Source organism: Triturus cristatus, chromosome 1_1 (genome assembly GCF_964204655.1).
Source record: "Triturus cristatus chromosome 1_1, aTriCri1.1, whole genome shotgun sequence".
Lineage (NCBI taxonomy): Eukaryota > Metazoa > Chordata > Amphibia > Caudata > Salamandridae > Triturus > Triturus cristatus.
In genome coordinates, this window is record NC_140579.1 from 93,842,261 (window position 1) to 93,850,999 (window position 8,739).

The window sequence follows — 8,739 nt, forward strand, 5'->3', positions numbered from 1 at the left end:
ACAGAACACAAATGTGCCTGTATAAAAGATGTCTCCCAAGGAGGTGCACACAAAACTACATTTACACAGTCATTGAAGAAGCTAGCAGCCTTATCTACAGGAGCCACTGTCCAAAAGAAATGGTGTTGCAGAACGTACATATACATGTGCCCACGGAGGTCTTGATGACTTGACACTCGTAAGATGGTATCACCAACAATCAAGGACTTACCCAAATTCCACAACACTCTGGGAACATGTATATGTAGAATCTGCAAAACAGTCTTATGAGAACAGTGGCTTCTTTTAAAAAGTTCCAGCGTGTTCCCTGAAAGTGTAAAGGTGGTTTGTTGTGCACTTCCTTGGGAGACATCTGTCATGCAGGCACATCATTGTTCTCCACACCAAAACATCACACTAAAGCATTTAAAACAGGAAGACATGTTGACAAGTGTAGTGAGTGCCAAGGTACAAGAGTTTTTGACTAACAACTTGAATGATGCCAGTTGTCACATTGCCATCCGTTGCCTGATGACACAGTTGGCAACACATCTGACCCCTTGCCTGTCATGTGGAGTGGCACACATGTCCAAACACAGGACAATGCATAGGCTGATGGGCCTGCAATTGTGTCGTAAAAAGGCACACCTGCACTGAGGAGACACCCTCATGGCAAGCCAGAATGTCCACACCGATGTCAGCACACAAAGACAAAACTACGTAGCATCTGGACTACACACTGGTGCCAAAAATGTATGAGCAGGAATCATGTATTTAAACTATTGACACATGCTGCAACGAACAAACATTAAACCCTGCACAACATGACTGGGTCACTGCACGTTGAGTCTCTGTCAAGCAAATTATTGCACACAGGTCAGACCTGGCAAGGAGACATAAGGTTTGGCCATGTAGGCCTCGCCCGCACAAAACCCCCATACCTGAGACAATGTGATTGAGACTGCTCAAGAAGTGACACCTCTTAATCAGGGTTAACAAAAATGTGCAGAAAGAATTCCCAAATGTACTCCACATCACCTTGTGAGACTGGCAACACATATTTGTGACAAACAACCATCAACAGATGGTTGCGAATAGACCCACAGGCACTTCCCAGTGTGAGTATGCACAAGCCAAATGGGGCCTCCCTGTCCAGTGGACACATGTAGCACACTTTGGATAAATACAAATGAGGCCAGGGAACAATGGCACAGAGGCAAACCAATGCTGAACACACAGAGATTGTGCACAGTGTTGGATGACACACATGATAACGAGGGATGGGTGTCTCAAGGGACTGTAGTGGGCACACTGCTCCTGGTTCCTGGAATGATCTGACTGTAACGTGAACAACCGTCCTGGCACCATGCATATCTCCCACTCATGCACATCATTTCTGAGGCCACAACATGGGTCATGCATGCTGCAAGTGTATGCACTGGAAACCTCACACTCCTATGGTGAGACTCATCATCACTGCCAAAAAATATGGACCCCCAACTGAGTGAAGAGGACAGGGCACAGTCAAGATACCAACACATGTCACAGACCACCCTCACACATGATGCAGAAAGCAATGTGCACTTGGATTAGCTGGCAGCCTAGATGACCATGTGCAATAGTGATTACACACAGACCAGGGGACACATGTCAAGGAGGGGAAGGGATGAATAAGAGCACCGTTTGACTTTGGGGAACAGAATATTCCCAGCACATATAAACCCTGGCAGTGTATCCAGGCGACAGAGCACTTTGAACAGCTGGTGACACAAAACACAACAAACACAAAAGTACCTACCCCTCCTTGCTGCTGTCTCTCCTGTAACTGCCTATCCAGGTCAGGGAAGACCACCGCCAGCACACCCGTCATGTGGGGGGTCAGGCGTCGGCGCCTGCCGTGGGGGCGTGGAGGTGAGAGGTCCAGCTGGACCCGGGCGATCCGCCAGGTCCAGCGCCGGATGTCCTGCCAACGTTTCCGGACTTGGGCTAGGCGCCGACAGCGATCCCCCGCCGATCTCACGGCCCTGACGATCCGCTTCCAGATCCTCCCCTTCTCGTAGGCAGTTACCTGTGAGGATGACAAAGTGAAGACAACATCACTACACATGCTCCATGTCACAGAGACACACATTAGAACATCTTTGATATGTTGGACAGGGCATAGGATGCTGCCAAGGAATTGCATCTTTATCATATGGATATTGTCCTCTGTGGAAGCCCCAATGCACTACAAGGCATTGAAAGTACACAGGTGGCAGGAGGGGTGCGACACACTCCCTGATCATGGCACACACTGTGCATCACATGCAACACCAGGCTGATGGACAGCACCTCTAAGCAGTTACATGCCCTAGGCCACTGACGCAACCTCAGCAGAGTACACAGACACACACAGGCACAGATCAGTCAACTGCCATTGCCAACAGCGGATACAAACATCACTCTGCACATGAGCCTCTTGCCTGTGGGGTGTCACAGGTGTCGTGCTAGCCCAGCAAGTCAGACACACAGCACGGCTTACTTCTCACATCAGATGGGTAGAGCTGTTGCCTCCTCCATGCTGCTGTGGTGCAACACTTCACATAGACACTCACCCACTTAACAATGAACATTCACACACATCAGTGTCCAGGGGGCGTACACATCACTTGGACACTCTCACCACAGCCCCACTCAACTCACACACATATGTGGGTACAGTCACCTGTCACACCGGGGGGACCACTGAATCACCTCAGGACAATAGACCAAAAATGCCACATAGAATTTGCCAGGCTGAATGTGTCATGCACTATGCAGTGAATGTCACAGTAAGCACAATGCAAGTGAGGAGTGCACACATGAACTACATCATGCTCTGCATGAGAGACATAAGCCTTTCCCCCCCCTGGGACCCACTCTAAACAACATTGCATGTCTGTCACACCTGGACACAATGCCAGAAGTGACAGTCACATAAAAGGTGCACAGTCAAAGTTAGTGGAGTCAGCACTCACCTGTTCCCCTGGTCTCCCATACAGGCTGGGGTACTGTGGGAGGAGGACATCCAGCAAGGCCTCATTCTCCTCCTGGGTGAATGGCTGGGCCCTCTCCACAGTCATTGACATGGTGCCAGAGGAAGCACAGACAACAGTAGTGTGGTCGACAGGAAAGTTGTGCAGGCAAGTGCCCTCTCATGGGTTCTGGCTGACTTATATCTGTCTTGCTGGGGGCTTTCATTTACAGGAGTACAGAGTGATTGTTCAGACTCATTTGCACCCTACGTTTCCTCCAATCCCTTTAAACATACACCAATGACACAAATTTGCATGGTTCACATTTTGAGCATCATAGCAAGGCAAACCCCACTTTGCAACATTGTAATTTTTTGGGCCAACTGACTTTTCCAGGCCACCTGATGGCCACATTGCAACTGAAATCTTGGTATCCATGACAACCAGCATGCATTTTGGGCCTAATACTTGTCCACTATGTAATTTTTAATTCAAAAGAACATGTACGGTGCGTTTCACACGTACCCGTACACGTACGGCACCAATACAATAGTGATACGGACCGTACACACGCTCTGAGAGCGTGTGTACGGTTCGTATCACTATAGTAGTGGTGCCGTAGGAGTACGCGTGTGTGTACGGGCTGTACACACACGTGTACTCCTACCGCATCACAACTATAGTGATACGGACCGTACACACGCCCTCCGAGCGTGTGTACGGTCCGTATCACTATAGTATTGGTGCCGTAGGAGTACGCGTGTGTGTACGGGCCATACACACACACGTACTCCTACGGCACAACTACTATAGTGATACGGACCGTACACACGCTCTCAGAGCGTGTGTACAGCCCGTACCACGCGTACTCCTACGGCACCACTACTATAGTGATACGGACCGTACACACGCTCTGAGAGCGTGTGTCCGGCCCGTACCACGCATATTCCTATGGCAACACCACTATAGTGGTACGGGCCGTACACACGCTCTCAGAGCATGTGTACAGCCCGTACCACGCGTACTCCTACGGCACCACTACTATAGTGATACAGACCGTACACACGATGTCTGTACGGTCCGTATCATGCGTACTCCTACGGCACCACTACTATAGTGATACGGACCGTACACACGCCCTCCGAGCATGTGTACGGTCCGTATCACTATAGTAGTGGTGCCGTAAGAGTTCGCGTGTGTGTACGGGCCGTACACACGCGCGTACTCCTACGGCACCACTACTATAGTGATACGGACCGTACACACGCTCTCAGAGCATGTGTACGGTGCGTTTCACACGCTTACACTGGTGATAGGAGGCGCACACGAAAGGAATGGAGGTCTCAGACTCACACAAGGCTGTACATCAAGTAAGTGTCTTTGCAGACTTTCATGTGCAGGGACTAGGTGTGTCAGGCAATGATTTTGCACATGTCTCTTCATGTAGTTGCACAATTGATGTATGATGACCTGTGTACACATGTCATGTGTGATGGGGCACTATGTGGCACACTTCCCCTTCACACTTTGCACATGTGTGCCTGTAGTACAAATGTGTCAAGCACCGCATCACTGGCATGGCACAGTCTTCACCACCCGCAACTGTCCCCTGATGCCAGGGACAGGGACACTAACAACTGACATTTAATGAACAGCGTGCCCCAATGTGACTATGTCATGTGTGTGTCATGTGTTCCCATGAGCTTGCTGTTAGTGTTCCGTCAACTACATCTGCTGTTGCTGCATCCAACATGAGTCTGTGTGGAGATGGTCATGGCACACATCTGCGCACACCATGCCACATGTGGATTCCCACGTAAGCAGGGTCTGTATGCATCGGACATGACATTTTCACATGAGAACATATCTGCGTCGTCTCAATGTCTGTGTTTTCTGTTTTCATGTGTACCCCTTCATTGCAATGTGTTTGATCTGTGCATTTGACATTCCATGTGACCTGTGCGTCTAGCTTGCTGTCAGCTGTCTGTATGAGATGACATCCTTTAAATGCAGCTATGTGAATGTATGTCACTCCTGGGATGTTCACTCAGACTGGCCCCCAGGTCATTTCAGGGCATGTCATGTAGACTTGCCAATCAACGGGTGTATCTTGCTTTTTGTAGGAGTATCACCAAGCTGGCATACGTGTCCTGGATGTATTGCACAGACCAGACTCTGTATTCATATGATGTGCAGTAGCAGTTTAGCATGTGCTCTGTTCATTGACATTGATGATGTCATGCTCTAAATCTTTGTTATTCTCTACCATTTTCTGCAGGGCACCGCCTGTCCCCCGACCAATGCCAGACTTGGGTGCCATGAGGGAACGTGCCTGCATCCGACGTTACAGATTCACTCAACAGTTGATTGAGAACTTGACCGTCAAGCTGGCACCACACCTCCAACCGCAACACAGGTATCCTACTGCGCTGACCCCCAAGATGAAGGTGATGGCAGCCCTACATTTTTTTGCCACAGGTACGTTTCAATTCACCATATCTGATGTTGGTGGCATGTCCCAGACAATGTTCAGCCGTGTCCTGCGTGATGTTTGGCAGCCATGTTGGAGCACCTTGATGAATTCATCCATTTTCCTACTCCTGATGAGTTGACAGGTGTCAAGGGTGATTTCTATGCCCTGGGAGGGATGCCCCATGTCATTGGGTCCATTGATGGGACACGTAGCTTTGGTACCACCACAGGCACAGGAGGTAGCCTATCGCAACTGTTAACATTACCACTCTATAAATGCCCTTGTGGTGTGTCTTGCTAACATGCTGATTTCCCATGTCTGTGCACGTTTTCCAGGGTCAGCACACAATGCCTACATCATGAGGCGTAGCAGGGTGCCAGAAATGATGCTGCCGCTGCACAACGAACGAGCATGTCTTGTTGGTGGGTATACTCTGTTTGTCCTGTGTGTTGTGGTATCTTTGACTCTTACGGCATCTCCTGACCCACTTATTTACATGATGTTTCCATGTAGGGGACTCTGGATTCCCCAACATGCCCTGGCTAATGACACATCTCCGCAACCCAAGATCAGCTGCAGATCACCGCTACAACAATGCACATGGGCAGACCAGGCGAGTGATTGAGAGGACGTTTGGCCTCCTGAAGAGCCGATTCCGGTGCCTTCACAAGACAGGCAGGTCCCTCCCATATGCACCGGCGAAGGTCTGCAAACTCTTCCTCGTGTGCTGCATGCTGCACAACATGGCAGTGGAGAAGGCTGTGCCACTCATCTTGGATCCGGATGAGCAGGAACATCCACCCGTGGAGGATGAGGGGCTTGGTCACGAGGCAAGTGAGGAGAAGGAGGAGGAGGATATCCGGAGTCAGCTCATACGCAACTTCTTCTCATAATGGTGAGTCACTGGGTCTGAGTGTGCACGCTTGAATCCTTGGTTGGCATGTGTTGCAATGTGTGTGTCCAGCTGACTGTATGCTATGTGACTTGGATGTGTGTTCTGATGTGTCACTCGAGTGAGGATGTCATTCCACACATTTTCGCAGAGACACATTCTTTTAAATTAGCATGGGGACAACATTGTTCATGTTTAGTAACTAACCATGTATGCGTAGAAAATCTTTGCGCTGACTTCTTGTGTGTCTGTCATTCCCAGGTTCTTGCGCATGTTGTCTGCTCGTGTCATCGTTGTCCTCCTGCTATTCCTCATGAGTATTGCAACATGTGCTGAATCAGCGTTCCATGCACGGACATGGGGAAATGTCATTTTGGGTAAGGATTGCAGCAAGGCTTTTTGGGGGTGGTACGTGTTTGGAATGTGTGGGGACTGCTCCTGTGCATGTTGTGTTCCCATGCATACATGTCGTCTCACCATGGGGCACATAACATGTAGCATGACTACAATTAATTGATAGTCACCCTTCGTGACAGTCATCTGTAATGGGTTTTGGATTCAGGTGAAGGCATCAATGTGTGTAAAACTTCCCTCTGAAACATACGGGATGCTACGGGTGGACATAGTGTGGGACATCCCCATAACAGGCTCAATGGTGAATTGCAGCCTCTCCGTGTGCAGCAGGAGGTGTTTGGCTCATCCCCTTAACTTGTGTCCCAGTTCATTTGGATTTACAACATCCGTGTTGTGAAGGGGGTGTCCAGCGTAGGTCCCACATGTTCAGTCAATTGACCTGTGAGTCTGTTCACATTGATGCATTTCCCTTAGTGTGGGTTTGAGTAATAAAGGTGTTCCTCACCCTCAAAAGTGCCTCATCTCTGTCAATGCAGGTCTCTTGCCACTTTGCATGCGTCAGCTCTGGCATAGTTGTCAAAGATTGTGCATATGAGTGTATGTGTAGTTTGTCAACATGCATGCAGTTCTTCGTGGATAATGATCTCTATTGTGCATGAAGTCCATGGGTGTGTATGTCTTTGGGCAGGTTGCTTCCCCCAACGGCCCGTCCACACATGCTGAGGGTGTGTCTCCTGTGCGCAGCTCGTCCTTCTGTTTCCTGATCCTGTGTCAGTCATCTTTGGTGATTGTTCATCCATTTTCTATGGGTGAGCCATGACTGACCTGACACTCCTTCCTTTACGTACGCCTGTTGCAGTTATCCTTTCTGACCTCCTTGTCTTTGTGTGCTACTTTCGGCCTAGTTTCCAGTACATGCCGCCTGCTGCTGCGGCCCCTGCGGCAAGGGCCCACCAAGTTCCTGGATTCTGCAACCCACACGCCTCCAAGATGCTCCTCCCTTCCTCCCTCAACCCATTCATTAGGCTGTCATCAGCTTGTCTGTGCCACTGTTGCGGCCACGCCGTGCCAAAGGCAGGACCGTCAGCGCATGCATCGTGCACATTGCACGACCCTCATGTCCTTGCATGACCCACATCACACAACAGTCTCATGTTGCAGCCACCCTCCAAGCAATGTCCAAACGAAAATCAACCGCATGCTCTCAGGCATGCCCTAAGCGCACACACGACACCTTCGCATGCTGAGTGTGCAACTCCAACTGCCTACACAGCGCAGCCCCGCCTTCCAGGCCCTGTCACACCAACCAGGTCATGTCCCTCCTACTCCACACCAGCTCCGTCCAACAGCACGTCATTGGACTCTGTTACCTCCTCCACACAACAGGCCCACACATCACCTTCATGACAGTGACGTGGATAAAAGCATCCTCAGCACACAAATTCTTCATTGCCATCTCAGACGGATACAAGAACACCCGCAGGGACGGCACTGACAATCCCGGGGGATGAGTTGATATCTATTCACAAGTACGCACTCAGGGTCACAAATCCAATTTGGCACAGACCCCCTGCAAAGCCTCAGAGTAACACTCATCTACAGATCTCCAGGCCTACATCCACAATTCCACAAAGCCATCGGCACGTCCACCTTCACGCATGCCCTCACATCCACAGGATACATGTGGCTGTGAGCCCGGAACTTCTGGCTAGATGAGAACCACACCAGCATCCATCATTGGTCCATCCACATTAGCATCCATGTTCTTGACAAGCAACACACTGCCACACACCCCGCTACCAATCTCCCAAAGATGCTTGATGTAAGTCAACACAGACATGCTGTGTGGGACACTGGAAACAACACCACCGCCACACCCTGCAACCTCACACACTGGATCAGCAACTGCTCCAACATTCTAGCCACGTTGACGGACTTTCCTGTGACGCACATCCACAATTACGCAACCTGGGACGAGGCAGAGCTAGTGGACTCATACACGTCTAGCAGGACTCTTGTGCACATCTTGCAACACAAATAACCATCAT